Source organism: Marmota flaviventris, chromosome 18 (assembly GCF_047511675.1).
Source record: "Marmota flaviventris isolate mMarFla1 chromosome 18, mMarFla1.hap1, whole genome shotgun sequence".
NCBI lineage: Eukaryota > Metazoa > Chordata > Mammalia > Rodentia > Sciuridae > Marmota > Marmota flaviventris.
The window spans coordinates 20,335,170-20,357,274 of record NC_092515.1 but is presented as its reverse complement, the minus strand read 5'-3'; positions in this window follow the sequence as shown (position 1 = coordinate 20,357,274).

The following is a 22,105-nucleotide window of genomic DNA, read 5'->3' as shown; positions in this document are numbered from 1 at the left end:
CTCCAGGGAGCGCATAGCTGATTTACTCTGTGCACTCAAAGCACCAAAGCATGGTGATCTCAAATCTTTACCCGCAAGTGGGCACACCAAGTGAATCCAGAGCAAAGCCACCCTCAAACAAAAGGTATTGCTCTCCTTGATAGCTCAAGCATATTGCAAGAGATTAGGACACCATGGGGTGTGGGGGCCTCAAATGGGGGCTGTTCCCAGCTCCTATGCACAGAGTTGTACTTGTCATCAAAGACTTTCCTCCTCCCCATCAGGGAGACTGACAAGCTTCCCAATACCTCGTGCTGGGCCAGGGGCAAAGGAGTGACAGCTCTGCTCTGAGAGACGATTAATTCTGCACAAGGAGGTGCATGCCCCTGGCTCTGCCACTCACCCGCCACCCAGCACCAGTGTTGACTGACAGCGCACGTTGTTCCTGACCTTACACATCATTGGGTATAATTGCCAGGGGCTTATTAATTATTATCATTACAGGCTCGTGCACGCACACGCGAGTGGCTTTCACACCAACTCACTCATCACAACAAAGGTCGCACCTGTGGGTAGCTACCCAAAGACTATCCCCCTGGACCTGGCAGGAATTTCTGAGGCCAGATTGTCAAAGGTCTGGGGCCACCTTTCATACCATGGTCGTCTGCAGCGAGGGTACTGATACTTGGCAGGTTTGGGGTGCCCATTCTGCTCTTGAGAACTTAGGGCCTCTGGTTCTGGAGAGTCTGGCCTTTGTGAAAAATCCCCTCTGCCAACCAGACCCTCCTTTCTATAAGCAGCCCAGATTGAAATGCCAGGTAGTGATAAGTCAACCTCTTACATCCTTCAATGTGGGCATTCAGGAAACTAAGGCTGGGCACTACAGAGGCATCCGAGGTCCAAAAGCTTTAATTTCTATATAAGGAGATGAAGGCCCAGAGAAGGTGCTGAACCAGCTCAAGGTCACTCACTAACCAATTAGTGATGTCGGGAAGTCAAAATGGCTTCTTCTCTTCCTGAGCACTGAACTAGAATTTGAAAGTCCCCAGAAGTATTCAGTACACTCAATTTTAAGGTAATAATGGCATTTATTATTAATAATGACATTAAGTGCATGTTATGGGCCAAGAACTATCCTCTCTGATTTTTATTGTTTTCATTGTTTTTATTTTTGTTTTCCAAAAATGGCCCTCAAATATTTATTTGATTGTCATTATTGTTGTTATTGCTTGTTAAAAGCAAACAGTTGCCAGACATGATTTTAAGCACTTTACTTTCTAAAAAAAAAAAAAAACATTCATTACTCCTCCTGATAATGACAATTTTATAAGTTATATATCATTCCCACTTCCTACCATTTTTTTTTCCCATGAAGAAATGGAGGCACAAAAGTGATACATAACTCAGCCAAGGGTTCGTGTGCATTTTCCAAGTTTGCATGCAAGGAATGAAATGCAGGTAGCCCGGCTACAGAGGCTGCACTCTTACTGTCTACTCTCTATTGTTAGAACAAGAATTTTTTATTAGCCTAATTAATTAATAACAGTGTGCCTATGCATATTGTCCGTTGCATGTTGGTCGAGCTGTTGGAAACAGAGTGGAGAACAAGATAGACATAGTCTTAGCCCTCCCAGAGCTCAGATTCTGGCAAGAAACAGTGAACATAAAGAACTGAATAAAAATAAACAACTTCAAAGAGTGAAAGAAAATAATACAGAGTGATATAATTCAGCATGAATTCCTTTAAACAGAGTGATTATGAAAGATGAAGTTGAAGAGGTGAGGAGACGGAGACAGACACAGAGAAAGTGTAGAGTATGGTGTGACGGTTTAGACTTGGTGTCCCCCAAAAGCTCCTGTGTGAGACAATGCAAGGTTCGGAGGAGGAGAAATAATTGGGTGACAGACTTAACCTAATCAGCGAGTTGATCCCTCGTGGGATTAACTGAGTGGTAACTGGAGGAAGATGGGGCGTGGCTAGAGGAAGTGGTTCATTGGGGGCGTAACTATGGGGCGTGTATTTGTATCTGAAGAGTGGCGGCTCTCTGCTCTCTGAGCTTCACGTGAGCTGCTTCCCTCCACCATACTCCTCTGCCCTGTTGTTCTGCTTCACCTCAAGCCCTGAGGAATGGAGCCTGGTGTCCATGGACTTGAGGCCATGAGCCCCCAGATAAAGTCTTCCTCCTCCACAATTGTGCTGGTTGGGACTTTCGGCCACAGCAGTGAAAAACCTGACTAAATCGATGATGCTTCTCTCCTGACTTTGAGCCCCTCTCCATTCCTCAGGTGTCCCCGTGTGGGAAGACACCCTGTCATGCCACAGATGCTGGGATGCAGTCAGGAGGCCAGGTCGTCCCCTTTCCCATGAGGTTACAACCTGTTGTCACCAGCACCTGCATTCATGGGGAATCAGCAGCCGAGACAGACACAGGCTGTTCCCCATCTTCCTAATGCCCAGGGAGTGGGGAGGACATAAGAGCCTCTCAAGGAACAGGGGTGCCCCTGGTCCTCATGCTTAAGAGGTTTCCATGAACTTCTGGGGGTGTCTTCTTATTGAAAGATGTCAGATTAGGTACTTAAAATTCCAAGGGCTTACGCCAGCTCTAACCTGATATCTTTACAGATCATCCCTGGGGAATCACTTAACTCTGGCTGCCAACTGTGCCTCCTGACACCAGCAGGTGGCCAAGCTCAGGTGAGGCACTGGCCACAGGATCCCTTAAGAGAACAAATGTGGATCTGTCTTTGCTGTTGTAAATTCTTCCAGATTCAAACCGATCAAAAGAGCACTAAACCATTTTAGAAATTTATCTTAAGCCGTCGTGTGTGTGTGTGTGTGTGTGTGTGTGTGTGTGTGTGTCTCAATGTTATTTTTAATTATATAGAAATAGGAGAAAAGATCTAAAAAATAACAACAGCCTCAATATGTAATACTGAGCAATTGAATAAATTGATAATTTCAGATAATTAAATACTGCATGATCATTTCAAATGACATATTAGAAAAATATTTGACTAAGGAAGAGGTATATCCATGATTTATTTTTCAATAAAAAAATACCAGATCATAAAATAATATATACAGTATAATCCTATTTTTTAAAAAAATATGCATCTACTACATAGCATCAAATAAATGCTGGACTGCTCTCCCTGTGGAGAGGGGTAAGAAGTGGTCATTTTCTTTTTCTTCTGGCTTTTAAAACACATTTGCAAGGAGCTTATATCTCTCAGGATACCGACAACAAGCGGAGTTTTGTTTTTGGTTTTTGCTCGTTGTAAAAGAGCCCACATCACCCCATGAATTTGGGTGGAGTGTCGGGAATCAGACGTCCAGATGGCAAGAAGCAGCGACTCAGACACTCAGGGCTCCCTCCCAACAAGCTGAAGCTTCAGACCCAAGTCACTCTTCCAGCTCAATTGAGATTCTGCCACCACCCGAGAGGAAAGACTCTGCCCTTTAAGGAAAAAACTCAGGCCCAAAGTTGGAGAAGAATTTCCTAAGCAAGCAATATACTGGCACATTTTCTGATTCCTGCATTTCCCTGTTACCTAAAAAAAAAAAAAAAAAAATAACACTCACCCAGTGTTGCTGAAGTACGTCAAGAGGGAGGACATGCCCACTGCAGAATGGCAGAGTCCAGTGTTCCTTTCTCCAATTCCAAGCCCTTTCCTATGGACCATGCTGCCTCTCTCATGGTAGGGGCAACATTATTGTTTAACCAAGAAAGAAGAGATTCCTAAAAATAATAAATAAAAAATTTTAAAAAAATAAATGCAGAAGGTAGGAGGGTGGGGGGCATTTCCCCAAACCTCTGGATCAAAGTTCCAAACCACAGTCCTTCAGACATAGTTGTGGTCAGAATAGACAGCAAGAGAAGAGCCCCAGATGGCCATGCCCAGGGTGGATGGGCTGCGTTTTGCTCATGAGGATGGCTCTCTGGAACCATCCATTGACAGTGACCTGGATCCAATGCTTTCTGGTTTTTCTTTGTTGATTTCATTTTTCTTTTTTTCCAATGGTGAGGACAGTCCCTTACTCACTCCCTACGTCCCAGGGACACTCATAGGGGAACTGTTGGCCTCGGTTATTTATTATCTGCTCTGACCACAAAGTCCGTCCTTGGAAGACCTATAAACCAGGTCCTAATGAAAAGAAATTTAACTCAAGATCCCAGTATACCTGAGAAGGAGGAGGGGTCACTGAGGCCAGCCATCCAGACCTCCAGACCTCCAGACCAGGGAGGCAGGCTTGACCCATCTGCACTGAACTCCAGCCCAGGTTCCCAAGAGCCAGGTTGCCTCAATCACTTGAGGGTCTTGTAGAATCAGAATCTCCAGAGTTCAGAACTAGAAACCATAATTTTTAGGTAGTTCGTGGGTGATTCTGATGGTTGACCCTGGGAGGAATCAGCTCAAATAATGCAAAGGTTCATGCTTGGGACCTTTAATCCAAATTCACTCAGGTGAAATTGTCCCGACATCACTTAATGCTAGAGTACGAAGGGGGAAAAAATCATAAAGACAACAAGCTGTTTTCAGTGCTTTACCATAGTGAGAGGCTTCAGAGGTCTTAGTCCATAGAAGGCCAGCTCCAGGGCTTGAGGTGATACAGAACACCATGGCAAAGATTGTGGCAGAGGGAAGCAGCTCACATGGTGATCAGGAAGCAGAGAGAGAGAGACTCTACTCTTGGGATACAAATATATTCCCCATAGCCACGCCCCCAATGAACCACTTCCTTCTGCCACACCCCACCTGCCTCCAATTACCACTCAGTTAATCCCACCAGGGATTAATTCACTGATTAGGTTAAGGCTATGAACCAATCGTTTCTCCTCCAAAACATGCCCTGCCTCACATGTGAGGTTTTGGGGGACATCTGGCTTCCAAACCATCATAGCCATGAAGCATCAATTAAGGAGAAATTCATTGGGTACTTATGGGTCAGGCAGAGGTAGGATCCAAACCTCTGAGCTCTTATGCTCTGTGGCTAACAATGTCAGAGAAAAGATGAAGCCATTTTGAAAACCATCTATGCACACACCCTTCCTCAGGAAGGTGCTGAACTCTAGACATCTTTCTGTATTCAAGCAAGACTGGAGTACCTCCTGCAATCTACAGTGGCGGAGAGTAAATCTGGACATGACAAGGGAGGACGGCAAAGGGGAGAGATATGAGCGCAAAGACTGTACATTACAGAAATCTCTGGCAATTCCAGGATATTGACAAAGGTACATGCTGATAGCCACAGAGCATGTAAGGATTTTAATACCACATTTCCAGTTATGACTAGCGAAGCATAATTACCTACTAAATTATAATGTTCATATTCATTTGAACAAATAAGTACTTGTAGTAGTTACATCGGGGCCCTGGGCGGACAGCCGAGGGGCTGATGAAATGGACAAACAGTTTCTTTGGAGGAGTTTGATCCTAGATTGGGTAAGGTTGGTTCTCTGAGTCTTCAGAGGTCAGGGCACACACTGTGAATGGTGTTATTTCCCCCCAATCGTAGTTACATGCAAATGATTCAGAATTTAGCAAGTAAACATACAAGTAATTACAAATTGCAATTTGTAATACGTGCAAGGAAATGGGGAGAAGAGGACCAGGAGGAGGCCTTCAAGAAGCAGATGTGTAATGGGGGAGGAAGTCCTGAACTCAGCCCTGTAATTTTTCTAGCAAAAATAAAAGGGTCTTGCTGAGGTCTCCTATTATTGTGGACTTATCTATTTATACCTCCATTTCGTCCAAAAAAGAGTCTGAGGTGGGGCTTACCTGTCATCTGTAAGAAAATTAAAGTCATTTCCTAAAAGGGGCAAAAGGAAATTGAAGTAATGAGGAGGGAGAGAGAAAAAGGTTGAGAGAGAGACACACAAAATGAAAAGAAAGAGACAACATGCGCGCAGCCACACACAGCCACCTATTAGTTCCTTTCTGAAGTCCAAATCTTAAATAGAGCATAATTCTCCTTTTTTTTCTCTCATTTCCACAGGAATTGGTTGTCTTCCTATATACACGTTTTCTTTTGGGCTTCATACAAAAGGTAAGGCTCCATATTGAGCCATGCTAATTAGCTGGGGTGATCTCCAGTTTGTAACAAAAGCAAATCTATCACCAGCTGTGGAAAAAAAAAAGAAAAAAAGTCCTCAGCTACCCCAAACCCCAAAACACATAAGCTCAGCATTTTAACTGGCTGGGGTAAGAGCCATTATTTTCATTAATGGAGCTCATTTTTATTTTATTGGGCTTTTTTACTATCAGATTAAAAGCATGTTTTTATTGTAGTTTTTTCTAATGCAATCTTGGATGATGTGCTCAGAATGAATGGAATAGTTATTGTTTTAATTATTTTTTCATTTTGTGTTTTTATTTCATTTGTTCCTTTTATTTACTACTTTTAAGTTTGCAATAATAACACGGACTCAACTCAGGGAGTTTAGAGGCCTCCAGTTAGCACCTCTGCAGTGATTTGAATCTGCTAAAGACCAAGGAGTGGGGAGAATCACTGGTTCCCTGATGCTTTCAGAACCCTGTGACGGCCCATCCCGAAAGCCCAACCTTATTGAAGAAGGCATGTGGAGCAGGGTTCCTAGGACTAAGGGTGGTGAAGAGGCTCCCATATGCATCAGACATATTTCAGGCCAGTTCTGTTTCCATTCCTGCTCCAAACTGTCCTGGCTCAGTAGGCAAGGAAGAGTTAGAAGGAACCTCAAGGTGGAGAAGCAACATGTTGCTTGCCTAAGCCACATTTCACTGATACACAAACCACATAGAGTGCCTATGGGAGCATACGGACTTTGTCATGCAGGTGGACCTGTTCTCTGCTCATGAAGGGGAGAGAAGACCACAGAGTCTTCCCTGCAAATCCACATGTCTCAGCAACCCCATGGGCTAAAGAGACCCAGAAACAAGGTCAGGGCAGGATTTTCAGATACTTTGATTAGAGCAAGAAATCCACTGGGTGAGTTGTCTTCCCGGGGATAAGCTCAAAAATTACTGGACGCTACAGGCTACTCAGAAGCCCAACCCTTAGGCCTGCCATTTGCAATTGCGTGGATGAACCCAGAAGACGTTATGCTAAATGACATAAACCAGACATGGAAAGAAAAGTACTACATGATCTCACTTCTATATGGAATCTAAAAAATCAAAATGGCCATTACCTGGGGCCAGCCTCTCTAGGCCCAGAATTGCCTGATCAAGGACTCATTGGCTGCTGCTTGCCTTCCAATGCCTTCCAATGGATGAATAAGGGATTTCAGGAGTGAAGGTGAAACCCTGACTTGGGTATCTCTTTCTAGTCATCCTCAAACCCACAGAACATTCATTGTAAAGATGACTGTATTTTGTTTCTAAGCAAAGATAAGGGATATGATGCTTTAGAACCTCACAAAGCCCCCTTCTGCTTGAGTGTTGAATCACTAGTGCCATTTATCAGATTCTTTAATTCACAAGTCTCATTTCATAAGATATATTCTTTCTAAACCAGCATAAAAGTTGCAACAGAATATTGAGCCCAGTTTAACCAAACCCAAGCACTAATTTTTGGAAAAAAAAAATTCTACTTATGGAAAAATGTTGTTCCCTTAAAGGAAGCAAATACTATATCTAAAGAACCATTTTTTTTTCATAATGGTACTTTGGAAGGGGCTCACCTACCCTTGGAGCCAATACCCAGATTTAAGTTTCATAAACAAAAGGCATTCATTTATCATGATCCACACTCACAGCACTCAAGTGCCAGGGTCTCTGAGCATCCTGAGCATCAGAGATGAATTCACCCACAGCGGGGACTAGGATATCGTCCTCACACAATGCACTGGTGAATTCTATAAAATTATATTGTCCCTCAGATTTTTGGAACAGTCTGTAACATTAAAAGTTCTTGATTTAAGTTAGGCAGGCTTTAGTTGGTTACTTTTGCCAAATATCGCTTCCTTTTACAAAGAGTTTCAGCGAATAAAGTTTGGACCATGCCTTTGTAAAAAGAAAACATTCAGCACTCATGCATATTCACGTGTCATTTGGCTGGCAGGGTGTGGAATGCAAGTAGGGACCCTGAGTTTAATCCCTGGGTTTAGCTGCATACAGGTTTGTGCATTGGTTCACCAGGAATAAAGGACTGCTTATAATTATTACTACATCTAAAATGCATATTATATAGTTAAATGCTATATAAATATAACTATAAAGATAATAATGGATAACACTTTCTGGGTGTTGCCTCATTTCCTCCCACAATAGGATGAGGCAGTACAGTCATCCCTCCTGTTTCCACATGAGGAAAATGGGAAAGAGAGAGGGGACTGCTCTTGTAAATAGGGACCAGGCAGGAAGGCAAATCAGTACAGGGAATGGTTGAGGTATAAAGCCACAGGGAAAGTGTTTGGCAAACCCCAGGATCAGCTCTGGCTGCTAGGCCTAGATCTCCCAAGGTTTCAAGAAAAACTTACCCCAATGTGCAAATTTTAAAAATAAGGCATGCACAAGCAAAAACACACCTGCAGATGACAACCACACCAACCCGGACCATTTGACTCTCTCCCGCATCCTGGACCTATCTCCTGTGCTGCATCCATGGTTTGTGTTTTGTCTTCCCAGCTAAACTGTGCAGGTCGGAAAACAAGAACCCATATATTAGGAAGCTTTATTCTCCTTCCAGGTGATGGGAATATGTGCTGGTGCATGGAGGAGAGTTGGTTTCCCAAATGCTCAGGATTCAAATTCTATCAGGCTCTGTTTTCTCCAATATATAGTCTCATCTGGAGTCTCACCTTCTATTTCTCACTCCTATTCTAATGAAATCTAAGCTGAAGAAATGTATTTGGGTTACTCAATGGAATTAGGGCACGTGTGCCCCTGGGGGCTTAAGTTACAGGTTCAGCCTCAAGGGGAGGTTCGTCCCTGTTGGCCACACACTCAGACACCTACCTCTGAAGACCCTGTAGCAATTCTCCAGGCACCTCTGCAGTCAGATCCTCATTCACCTCACACATTTTTACAAACAGGGTCTCCTTGCTCTCAATCCCATGCCCTGTCCCAATTGGAAGAAAGGATGCAAAGGTGTGCTGGCTCCAATCTGAACAACCAGAACATGAGCACAGGTGTGTTGACATCCATGATGTTAAGTTAAGGTGTCAACTTGGCTGTGGTAAGGAATACCCAGATAGCTGGTAAAGCATTATTTCTGGGTGTGTCCGTGAGGAACAGAATGACATTAGAATCCATGGACCAGGTAAAGAAGATCCATCCTCACCCAGTGTGGGCCAGCACCATCATCCTTTGGTTGAGGTCCCCGACAGAACACAAAGGCAGAGGAAAGTCAAAGTCATTCTCTATTTTGGAGCCAATCCAGCCATCTACTTCTGCCCTTGGGCATTGGAACTGCGGGTGCTCCTACCTTTGGACTGCAGAACTCAAAATAGAGTCCCCAGTCCCCAGGATTCTCAGACCTTAGTTATAGTATGAGTCACATACAGGCCCCCCTGGTTCTCCAGTGTGAAAAAGAGCAAATGGCGGGAGTTCTCAGTCTCCATGATCATGTTGGTCAATTCCTATAATAAATCCCTGCTATCTGTCTATCTATCATCGATCATTTATCTGTTATGGTCTGGATATGAGGTATCCCCCAATAGCTCCTATGTTAATGCAGGAGGTGAATTGATCAGATTATGACAGCTGTGATATAATCAGTCCATCCTAGTTTGAATAGACTAATTGGGTAGTGTAGGCAGATGGGGCATGGTTGGAGGAGGTAGGTGACCTGTGGCATGCCCTGGAAGGGTTCAGCCTCCTCCCGCTGCCCTCTGTCTGCTTCCTGGCCTTCACAAGTAAAACATCATCTTCTGCCAGGATGGTCTACCTCATGTTGGGCCCACAGCAATGGAGTCAGCCAACCATGGACTAAACCTCTGAAACCATGAGCCAAAACAAATGTTTCCTTCTCTAAGTTGCTCTCATTAGGTATTTTAGTCACAGTGATAAAAATCAACTAATGCACTATCTATGACCTATCTACCTACCTGTCTCCTATTGGTTACATTTCTCTGGAGATCACTTGTGCTTCAGAACACGTGCTCACACCCAAAGCATCAGAACAAGTGTGTGCACACCCAGAATATCAGAATATGTGTGTGCATACCCAGAACATTAGAACAAAAGTGGCCAGTGAACTCATCATACTTCAGGGATGTGTCTTTGAAGAGATTAAGGATTGCTAGTTTCACTTTTTTTCTAGCCCAGTCCCGTGGGAAGGGGAAGAGTTATCAAGGGGGAGTCTCATCCTTTTGGGATAACTAAGAATATGCAGCCTCGACACATAGTCAAAGATGACTTGGAAGAGGAGGAGGCTTTAGTGTGGAGAGGAGGTCAAGAAATAGAGTGTGGATGTCCAGGGCCTCCCTGGGCTGGGATTGCCACAAATGCTGGTACCCTGGAAGAGTGGGCTTCACTTGGAGGCTGGTATTTGGACCTCAATGCTTTGTCCTCAACATTTCTTTATTCTGGCTGGATCTATCTAATCTGACCCATCAGGGGGGGAAAAAAAAGGAGATAAAGACAGCATATTGAGCATCCTAAGTTGTGAGTATGTATCTCAGGCCTATCCAGGCTGCAAGGCACCTACCTAGGGACAAGGGGCACCAATAAAAAAGAGCTTCCATTTTTGCCCTCAAGCCCTGAATCTCACATGCCTACTGCATGCACAACTGCCTATGCATCTGTATACACACATACTCACACAAGCTGTGAAGTGTCTCTAGCACAAGCCACTCTCCTATGCACACAGTAAGTCCAGGATTTAATGGCTGGGCTTATCTTGTGCAACATTCCCAAGGCTCCATTTTTCATGAGGCAATTTTTAAAGAGTTTTATGACCGCATGAACAATAATTTTTTTTAGTGAAAGCAGACTGAATTGTAAGTGGTGGTAATTACACCAAACTAATTGTAGGCAAAATTAGTAAGAGGTCAGATCCGTTTGGTCGCAAAAGAAAATATATGCTTGGATCACACCTTCAATGATCTCTAGGGAATTAATTCATCATGAGATAAGAGGAATCTTCCTAAATCAATAGGGACTCTGTCCTAAAACATTTGTAGAAAATAAGGTGTCCTCATGGGTTTGGGTTAGATACCAGATGCCATTCTGCACCAGGGCTTCAATAGAACCAAGGCCTGGGGAGTCTATTTCAGTGGAGGGAGGACCCTGCATGGACTTTGTGTTTGTTTGTTTGTTTGTTTGCATTTGTGTTTATTTTTTTGAGACAGGGTGACAAGTCTCACTGTGTTGCCCAGGCTGCTCTTGAACTCCTCGGTTCAGGTGGTTCTCCCCATCAGCACACTGCCACACCTAGCCTTATGGACTTTTTCCCATGACAGGGATCCTAACCAAGTCATCTTCTCTAGTTCAGCTCACAGGACCCTTCAGGGCCTGGCTCTGCTCATTTCTTGCAACTTCATCCCCGCCACACTCTAGCCACCTGCAAGTCTTTTTTTTTTTCCACCTCCCACATGAGCTGGGTGTCCCTGCTCCACCCCTTTCAGGACAGAGCATTTGTTCTCAGGAACACTGTTTCACACTGCATTATATAGTGAGGCTTGAAGTCAGACAACAGGTTTCCAGACACATACCTGTTGGGGTGAGTCTGAGGATCTGTCTGGTCAGGAAGGAGGGGGCAGTTAATAAATGCTTATTAAATGAATGAATGGGTTCTCTTACCTCTTAAGTCACACATTTGGCCGTCCTGGGTCATCTTTCTGTTCAAAGATAAGCACCACTAATGGGAAGACACTACCTAGCATCTCCTCCCTTATAGAACCTTCCACCTCCAGAGTTGAAGTGTTTGATCCCCATTCCAAGCCAAAACATCAGGTCACTATCCAAATTCCAACATCAATGAGGATGAAGAGGAAGGAAAGAGAAGGAAGAGGGGTAAACAGCCAGATGGACACAGAAAGAAACTGACCCTTTTAGCTTAGTTTACAGGGAGGCCTGTAGATACCCTGGCCACCAGGGAGAAAAGCTCCAACCAGGTCTTCTGGACTTGGTGTAAGAAAGGTTCCCAGGAAGAAAGCCCATTCTGGAGAGAGACAATATGGCTGAAAAGACACACTGAAATCTTCAGCTGTGGCTTCGGCCAAGTAGTTACAAGAAGGGCCCTCAGAGATACAAAATCTAAGAAAAATAGTCCTGGCATCTAATTACAACAGTGCAGTTTGCTGCTTTTATCTGTAATTGGACTGTATAGTCTTTCATTCTAATTTACTTTACATCTAAACTGTGATAATCAAGACAAGCAGAACAGAATGGTCTCTAACTGGCTATCTTACTGACACCCGTTAATGCCTAATTATAACAACTAAATTAAAGATGCGACTGTAAAGAGGTGGAATATCAGTTTGAAGCATTTAATTCTGTGGAAAGGAGTAGAGATTTTAAATCCTAAGTAAGAAAATCAATATTATGCCTCATTATATTGGTATTGCTGAACAGATTAATGAAATTAAGTATTTTGTTGTGTTGCTTTTCTGTTTCTCCAATGCTATCCTGATGCAATGATAGTTTGTAATGAAGGAGTACTGCAGGGAAGGAAGTCTAAATTGAGAGCCAATTTATACACCGAAATTGGGAGATAGCTAATCTTGTTGATAGAGCAAGGGCTTTCTTTTGATATGGTTGGATTTTTAGATAGGGATCATGGATCTAGACTTTTTGCATTCTTGCAGAACAAAAATAAGTTCCACTCAAAGCTAAGGGAAGGTGTCATCTTTCTTCTTGTTCTTCTTTTTCTGTTTTTTTTTTTCCCCTTCTGGGGCTGGGGATCAAACTCAGGGCCTCACACAGGCTACCGCTGAGCCACCACTGAGCCACCTCCACCACCATCAGGCCTGTCTTTCCTCTTCTTATGGACTGATATGTCAACAGGAACTACATTGGCAATATCAGCCAACATCTGCCAGCACTCTGGTTTGGGACAAACATCCTTGAAGTTTTCTGTGCCAGTGGCCTCCCGATTTATGCCAAGCTAAACATGGCTCCTATGAAAATGCCTGGGCTATCACAGGGCAGGCCTCTTTTGGGTCTGGAAACACCGAATGAGCTACACTGAGGTCCTGCCCTCCTGGAACTTATCATTTGTGAACAGCTGGGCTACCAAGACCTCAGCAAGCTGAGGGCCCCATTCAAGGAGGAAAATACAGCTCCAGTGAACTTATCCCAAACTCCGTAATCATAAAATCAAGAATGAAGACATTTTAATTTCAACTTACATTTAAGTTGTCATTTGGGGAAGAAGAGAATTTTATTTTGAATTTTGCCTGTATCATCATCTTTTCAGATTCCTGGGGCCTTTACCAAGCTCTTAAGCACAGGAACGGATACCAAGGCAGGGGCGAGGGTGCCCTGGAGGCTGTGCAGAAGGGCTGAGTGGACACCACAGGCCAGGGAGAGGTCAACAGCCCACTCTGAAAGGGATCCTGAGGGGCCAGACCGAACTCTAATGCCCTGGTTCTGCTGGCATTTAGAAGGCAAAGGCCGATACCTCCCACCAGACACCTCCCAGCTGCATAAACAAAGCCAAATAAAAACTGCTGGCAGCCGCTGGTCCCACTGTGGCAGATGTGACTCCTCTGCACCATCTTGTCTGCTCTTAAGGGTTTTTTTGTGTTTTTGTTTTTTTTTAATTGCAAACAGACAGATGTAGCTTGTCCCTTCCATTTTGTTTATGATGCTGTAAGAACACCTGTGGAAGAAAGGGTCCCTGCAGAAATCCTTGACTTCCGTTCAGATGGCTTGTGGCTGAGCCAGCAAGCTCAGCAATCCTGTTTGCTAATAATTCTGGGTTCCTCTGCCTTGAAGAACCACCCGCAGGGGAATCCCAGGCACTTGTGCATCCACGTCTCATGTGCACATGATGTTGTAAGCGTCCATTCAAACACGTGGAGGACCTACTGTGTAGGCACAGCTTGGCCTTGATGTCTGTGGGCCGACTTCCCGTTGCACAGGCTGTTTCCCATTATCTCACCTACTGACCACTTACTCAGAGGATCCACAGCATTGAGAACACAGCTCCGACCATCATTTTGTTGATTCTCCTAATTTCAGATGAAGTGGTATGAAAAACAGATGTAGAAATTGCTCAAGTGAAAGCTAGACCTGTGGACAGAGAGAGAAGAAGGGATGCTTGCAAGGTGAGCCCAGGCTTGGGGAATACAGCCTAACCCCGTGCACCTTTTTATAATGCACACCCAACAGACCACTAGACATTGCTTATCTAGCACTTACTTTATTTTTTTAGCACAGACAATGAGAGTAAATGACGCTGCTTACAACTTTGTGTGCAAGTGTCTCCTTTTCTCAACCCTGGGTTTTATGCTGTGTAACACACCAACCCTAAAACTTGGTGGCTTAAAAGTAGCCACCGATTAGTAAGCTCAGGCTTCTGCTGGTGGGCCGAGTGATTCAGGCAGCCTCAGCTCACTCATGCACCTGAGATGCAGCTGGTGAAGGGACTGGTGAAGGGACTGGTGGCTGGAAGATCCAATATCCTCAGTCTTATGACCAGCACCTGGCAGACTGGCAGACTTTTGGTCAGGGCAACTGGGTAGTTGGTCTGCATGCCTCTCACCATACAGCATCCTAACCGTGGGTTCTCCACAGCAGGAGAGCAACTCTTTAAGTCTCTAACTGTTCCATTTCCAACTGGTCCATTGGCTAAAGCAAGCCCCAAACTAAGCCAAGAATCAAGATGGGGATGCAGGGTGTTGGGTATGTGTGTGTGTCCATTTTTACAATCAACCACAGATTTTTTTAAATTTCAAAATTCATTTCCTATGCTTCCCTATGAAATGTTTCAATCATTTATCTTCAACATGTAGTGTTTATAAATGATGCACCAGTTTAGTTTTTATTTCCATTAACACAGGTATATTTAGAAGAGTACTTTTAAATTGCAATTGGGTTAAATTTTTTGGCCTAAAGTTTTCTTTCTTTATTCTTTTCTATATTGTAGTCAGATATTTGGCTTGAATTAGTTCTATTCTTTAGGGTTTTAAAATGTGGGGGTGTGTGTGCGTGCATGTATATAATTCTTAATATGCTGTGGATATTTAAAAAGTGTCTATTTTTATTGTTTGACACAAATATTATAGAGACCGACATATGCAGATTTAGATTTATATATAGAATTAGCCTTGTCTGTAATGGTTTTAAATTTTTCCTCTTGTTATTATCTGCTAAATCTGTTAATTTCTGAGAGGAGAACGCCATGTTATTGCTATAGATTTTTACTTGGTTTATTTTGTGCCATAATCTGCAAAGAATTAAGAATGCATTGATTATACTATTCTTATATACACATACTTAAAACAATTATAATAATTTTAAATGTTATTAATATTAGTTGAAAAATAAGATGGAACTATAAATTTAGAGTCTCTGTGAGAAACAGACTTCAAATAAAAAGACACAGGATATAATATGAATGAGAAAAATCACAAGCTATATTATAATCAGACAAAAAAAATTTCAAGACTAATGATGTTTGTAAAAATAGAGACATTTCTTACAGATAAAGGCCCAATTCATCAAGAACACATAACAATGCAAATGAATGTGCATATGACGTAGGTCTTCAGTATACATTAAGAAAATATTTTTTTAAAAATTAGGGATAAATATGGGGCTGGGGTTATAGCTCAGTGGCAGAGTGCTTGCCTCTCACATGTGAGGTACTAGGTTTGATCCTCAGCACCACATAAAAATAAAGAAAATAAATAAAGTAAAGATATCGAAAAAAAATTAGGGATAAATAGACAAATTTACAATTACACCTGCAAACTACTCTCTCTCCAATAGATATCAGAAAAAGAAGAAAAAAAAAATGCAATATTATCTGAATACTTGCAACCAATTTAATCTCACTGAGCTGAATAAAAGAAAACATTCAAAAGCTAAATCCATATTTATTTCAAGTTCACATGAAACAATCACCAAGATAGACCATCTGTAGAGAGATGAAAGAAGACTCAATAAAAGTCATGCATTGAAATCATACAGAATGCTTTCCCTGACTATTATAGAGTTACATCATTAGATCAATTAGAGAGTGAAAAATATAAAATATGTATTTTTAAACTCCACCACTTTTAGAAATTAAAAAAAAATCTAAATATTCAGTGGGCCAAATAAGGAACCACAACATTAGTTATAAAATATTTTGAATGAAATAATAATAAAAATGCAACATTCTAAAATCTAGGGGATATGGCCAAAATTGACTAGAGGAAATTTTATAATTACCTCTTTTTTTAAATTTCAAAATTCATTTTCTATGAATTTTTAAAATTCCATTAGAAAAGCAGAAAGGTTTAAAACTGAAGATCTAAGTTTCCAACTCAAAGGGCTAAAAAATATAATTTTTTTAACAAAAAGAATAAATGAAACTAAAAATTAAGAGAAGAAAGTAGCAAATATATTAAAAGCAATCAATTAATAAAATAAAATTTTTTCTTTGAATTGATAAATAAAGTAAATAAACTCCTAGTGAGACTGATCAAGGAAAAGAGGAAAACACAAATTACCAACATTAGAAATAGAAGTAGAGCTATTACTACAGGTCCTACAGACATTTAGAAGACTAGTTCAGAGATATCACACCAATATATTTGACAATTTTAAGAAAATCGAAAAGTATTTTTTTAAAAATCCACAGTTATTCAAGTACATCCAAGAAAAAGAAAACATACTTAGTCCTATATCTATTAAAGAAATTAAACTCACCATTAAAGCCTTCCCACAAAGAGAAATCCATAACTAGATGGCTTTACTAGCAAGTTCTTTTAGATATTTATAGAATAAATAACAACAATCTTTTACAAACTCAGAAATTAAAGGAGGAAAAAGACATTTTTCTGTATAATTTTGTAAAGCAGATATAATCCCTACACCAAAATCTTGTGAGACTATACTTGAAAAGAACAGTATAGAATCTTTCATTAACTTCGATGCAAAACATCTACCAAGTATTCAAAAATTTAACCTACCAATGTACAAAAAGTTCAATACATCTCAAAGAATGAAATTATTCCCAAAGTACAGGTCTGAATTGACATTGAAAAACAACTGTAATTCACCACATCAAAAAATAAATCAGAAGTGCCGTATAATCATCTCTACCTCTAGAACAAAATCCTTTGATAAAATTCAACACTACCTTTCCTCAGTATAACAGAAATAGCAGGAAACTTGCTAAATCAGATAATGGTTTTCCATGGAAAACTTACAGAAAACAAAATTACTTTATGTTAGACAACTGATAGATTTCCAATTAAGATCAGAAAAGAGAGAAAGATGTTTGCTCTTATGGTACTGGAATTCCCAGTCATTGTTTATATATGGAGAAAATTATTTAAAAAATCACCAAAAAAAGAAAAAAAAATCATACTACTTGAAGTAATAAGTGAATAATGTTACAATATACAAGATGTATATGCAAAAATAAATCACATTTCCACACATTAGCAGCAAAATTTCAGATTATGCAATTTTAAAACAGTACTTAAAAAAACTTAGAAATAAAGTAAGCCAAAGATGTACAAGAAATTCACACTAAAATTTTACATATAATATCTAAGAGAAATTTGACAATGTTTAAGTAAATAAAAATCCATACCCACTCGATGGATTGAAATTCTTAAAACTTTTAAGATGTTTCTTCCCAAATTGATCTATTGATTCAATTTTGTGCCAAATAAACTCAATAAGCCTTTTTTTTAAAAAAAAAGAAATTAAAAAGCTGAGTCTAAAATTTAAATAAACATACATCTAGTACATCTAATGCCATTTTGAAAACGAAGGACAAAGTTTTTGAGGTTTATTATAAAACAATAATAAAAAGATACTATTATTGTTTTGTATAGAAACAAAAAGATCAATGAAATAGAATAAAGAGTACAGAAATAGGTCCACATCTATAGAGTCAAGAGACGTTTGACCAAGACACTAAAGTGATATTGTTTTTAAATAATTGTTTCAACATAAAGTTCTAGAATATCTCAATCCATCTGGAAAATAATGGTCTTCAATGCCTCCTTCCCACCACAGACAATAATTCAAAGTATATGATAGACAGAAAACTTAAAGCAAAAACTACAAAGTTCCTAAAAGAAAACATAGGAGATTATCTTTATGACCTCAAGGCAAGAAAAGACTTTTTTGGAGAAAATCCAAAAGCATTATGTGTACAAGAAAAATAAATAAACTGAATTCCACCAAAACTGAAAACTTCTATTCATCAAAATATATTTGGGACTGAATTAGAGCAAATTCTCTTCCAGGCTGTTATAATTATGTCAAGATGAATCCCAGTGTTATATATAAATGAAAAGAGCCAATAAAAAGATAAAAGAAAAAAAAGATATTGATAAGTTAATGGGAAACCTAAAGACTGGGGAAAATACATCCAATGACTTGCATTTAGAACATATAAAGTCCTTTCACTCATTAAGAATGCAGTAAGATCAAGCAAAATAATTGAACGTGAACTTCACAAAGGAAGATAGGCAGTATGCACATGCACACTGTTCAACATCATTATCAGAGACACTCTAAAACCCTGAAGTGAACCTCCACTTCAGACTTTAGGAGTGGCTACAGTTAAACAGAATGGACACCTCAAATGCTGGTCAGGATGTGGGGCACCCAGAGAGTAAGATGGTACAGACATTTTGGAAATCAATGTGGTGATTTCTTATAAAATTACACATTGCTAACCCATGATCCAGTGTTTTACTCCTTGATATTTATCTAAGAGCAATTAAAACATATGTCCACAAACTTGCACAAGAATACAAGAACGCTAGTATAGCAACAACAAAATAAAAAAAGAAAGAAAAAAGAAACAAATCAGCTCTCCATCAACAATTGAATAGATAAATAAATTATGGTATTTTCATACAATGGCATTCTATTCAGCAACAATAGAACAAACCGCTAATACATGCAGCAATATGGAAGAATCTGAAAAACATTATTCTCAACAAAAGAAGACAGACAAAAGAAGGGATGCTGTATGATTCCATTTACATGAAGTCCCAAAACAGATAAAAACAAATCTATAGCAAAAGAAATCAGAACTCATGGTTGCCTCTGGATCGAGCACAACAGGAAGTGTCTGGCAAGGCCCATGCAAAGATTTCTGGTTTGTGGAAATGCTTCGTATCTAATTCAGAACAAGTCGCTTGGTTTATATGTATCCAACACTGATCTAACTGCACATTCAATTTAATATCTATGCACTTCACTATATGTTAATTATGCACCCATAAAAATTCTAAAAATCTCAAGTGATAATCCTATCTCTTTCTGGCAATCTTCTGCTCATTAGTTGAAGTCCTCAAAATGAACCCCCAGACCCCACACAACCACTTTGCACCTGCCAAGAGAATGTAATGGCAAACTCCCATCTGATCAAATTCCACATGCTATTTTTTTTCTTCCAACTACATTTCCATGCACCTGCCACATTGTACCATATACACTGTAAAAAAAAAATAATAATAGATAAGGAAACCAGATGGAATCTAATCCAAATTTATTACTGACAATCATCACTGGGTAAATGGAAGTAACACCTCTCTTTTAGAGTCAGGCAGGTGAAACAGTTAAAACATGTCCTCCTAAGTAGGTTAAACACTTCTCTTGTTCAGAAGTTTATTTATTAAGTTTTCCTTAAATTTTGATATTGCCTTGGTTGTAGGTACTAATTGATTCGTACCCTTGAAATGGCAAATGTTGGCTTGAAATAGTAAAATCACTACATTTAAACAGCAAGAGTCCTTCCTGTTTTCCTCTAAGTCCAGTCAAAAATCCTCTCTGGAGTCTCCAACTCCATGGCCCTGGGCAGAAAAAATCTCAAAATAGAGAGTTCTAAATGCCTCAAGAAACTCATCACTGTTTCGCTGGCAGCAGGCTGCATCCTGCAAGTTCAAGTTCACAGCTTCTTTTCCCATCCTGATCATGAAACCTCAGGGACAAATCCTGGAGTGAAAGGAAGCTCAAAAATCTTGTTTGGTTTGGATCACTGACATCAAGGTTTGAGTCTCCTTAAAATCAGTTTTCCATGCTAATTACTAACTTTGAAAGACCGGAAAAGTCAATTTCCAAATTGCAAAACAAGCCAGAAAAATAACATGTTTTGATGATGTTCTGCTTTGTGTTGGATTTCAGTGAAAATTTCATCCCTTATTCTCAAAAGATGAATGTGTAGGTGGCACCTGTCAGTCTATCTTATTAGGCTCAGAAGTCCCATCACCATCAAACTCTAGCATTAAAGGAATGCAAATTATTAATTTATAGTAAAGGCAATGTGAAGAGATGGTGATAAGAAGAAATCATTATGCTATTTTAGATTAACCCTTTCCACTATTCTATGGTTTGGATAAAGCTTAAGTGTGTCCCCTAAATGTTCATGTGTTAGAAGGTTGCCCCGCAACCCTAGGCAGTGATATTAAGAGATGGTGGGACTTTAAGAGGTAGGGCCTAGTGGGAGGTCATTACTGGTAACTCCCCTGAATCACTCTGGCTTCTTGTCTCACCATATGGTCTCTCACATGCATCCCACCTATGATGCCATGGACCATGAGGTGGTGCCCCAGGGGGTCCTGATCAAAGCCTATGCAATGCTGTTTGGAGTTTCAGCCTCCAAAACTTGGAGTTATATAAACTTTTTTTCTTTATAAGCACCTCACCTCAGGTAGTACATTATAGTAATGAAAAAATGAACTAATACACATGCTTATAACCAATACCTGTCTCTTAATAATTTGTTACTCATCAATCCTTGCTGATTTGAAATGAATCAGGATCCAATACTTCAGAGTTTGCCAAAGGGCAAACTCCTAAAGACTGATAAGTATTTATTTAGCTTTTTCTTTCCCAAATCACCCTGACCTCAATTCTCTGAGTGAGCTGAAGAATCTAGGTCCCATCAGACACACAGTACCATGGTGTGATGAGGAGCTAGGACATCTGCCCACCTGTTCCAACTTTACCTCTGTAGAACCCCAGGTAGCTCTCTCACTCTTACTCCTATGCATTTACCTTGTCTGACAATCCTCAGTTTGGTTCAGCTAAGAATTATAGGGGACACTTTGTATAAATATTTTTAAAAACATAATTGGACCATGGGGACCCACCTTAACATTCCACCTAATTGCTTCAACTATGTTTGGGAACCCAGATTTCCATATCTTCTAGAATAATGGTTCTCAATCATGGCTGCATATTTGAATCACCTTCCGAAATTGTATTTTAAATAATAATATTAATGAAAATGTCCCAAGTCCCAGCCTCCTTCCAAACAAGAACTCTGGAGACTAGGAAGAGAGGCTGGCTTATCAACTTTTGTTAAAAGTTCTCTGGTTGTGAAAGCCCAACCAAAATTTAAAAACTGATCTAGAAAAGATTGTGCAATCCATTATTGATTTTTTTGGGTGCTGATTTCTGTCTGTCAATCATTTAGACACATTATCTCTGACTACAAAAATCCTTCCATAAATTCCCACACCTCTCTAGCTATCCTCCAACTCTCATTTCATGATATATTACCTTTTGGCTTGTTGACTTTGATTAGCTAAAAAAAAAAAAAAAAAGAAAAAGAAAAAAGAAATTTTGCATCTAGTTCATAAGAAATATCAGACTGTAATTTTCTTACATTGTTTGATTTTTAGTATCAGGGCTATTCTGGTCTTAGTGGGTAAGCTGAGACATATTCTCTCCTCTTCCAGTTTCTGTAGGAGTTTAGCTGGGATTGGCGTTATTTATTTCTCAGATGCCTGGTAGAACTCAGCAGTGGAGCTGGATGGACATGGAGTTTTCTTCTCACTTCCTCCAGTCTCTTCCTCGTGGGCCAACAGGAAGCCAGGGGTGGTCCTTAGGAACACAGAGCAGGTAGAGAAGGGAGAGCCCTCCAGGAGGCAGAGAGGTCAAGCATGGTTGATAGGAGTTGCTTACTTTTCCTGTTTCGGGATGCCCTTTAATACCACTGGATACATTTTCAAAGTGTATCTTTAATGGTACTAAATTGCCTTGTGAGTAAACATCCAAACCTACAGGACCACCT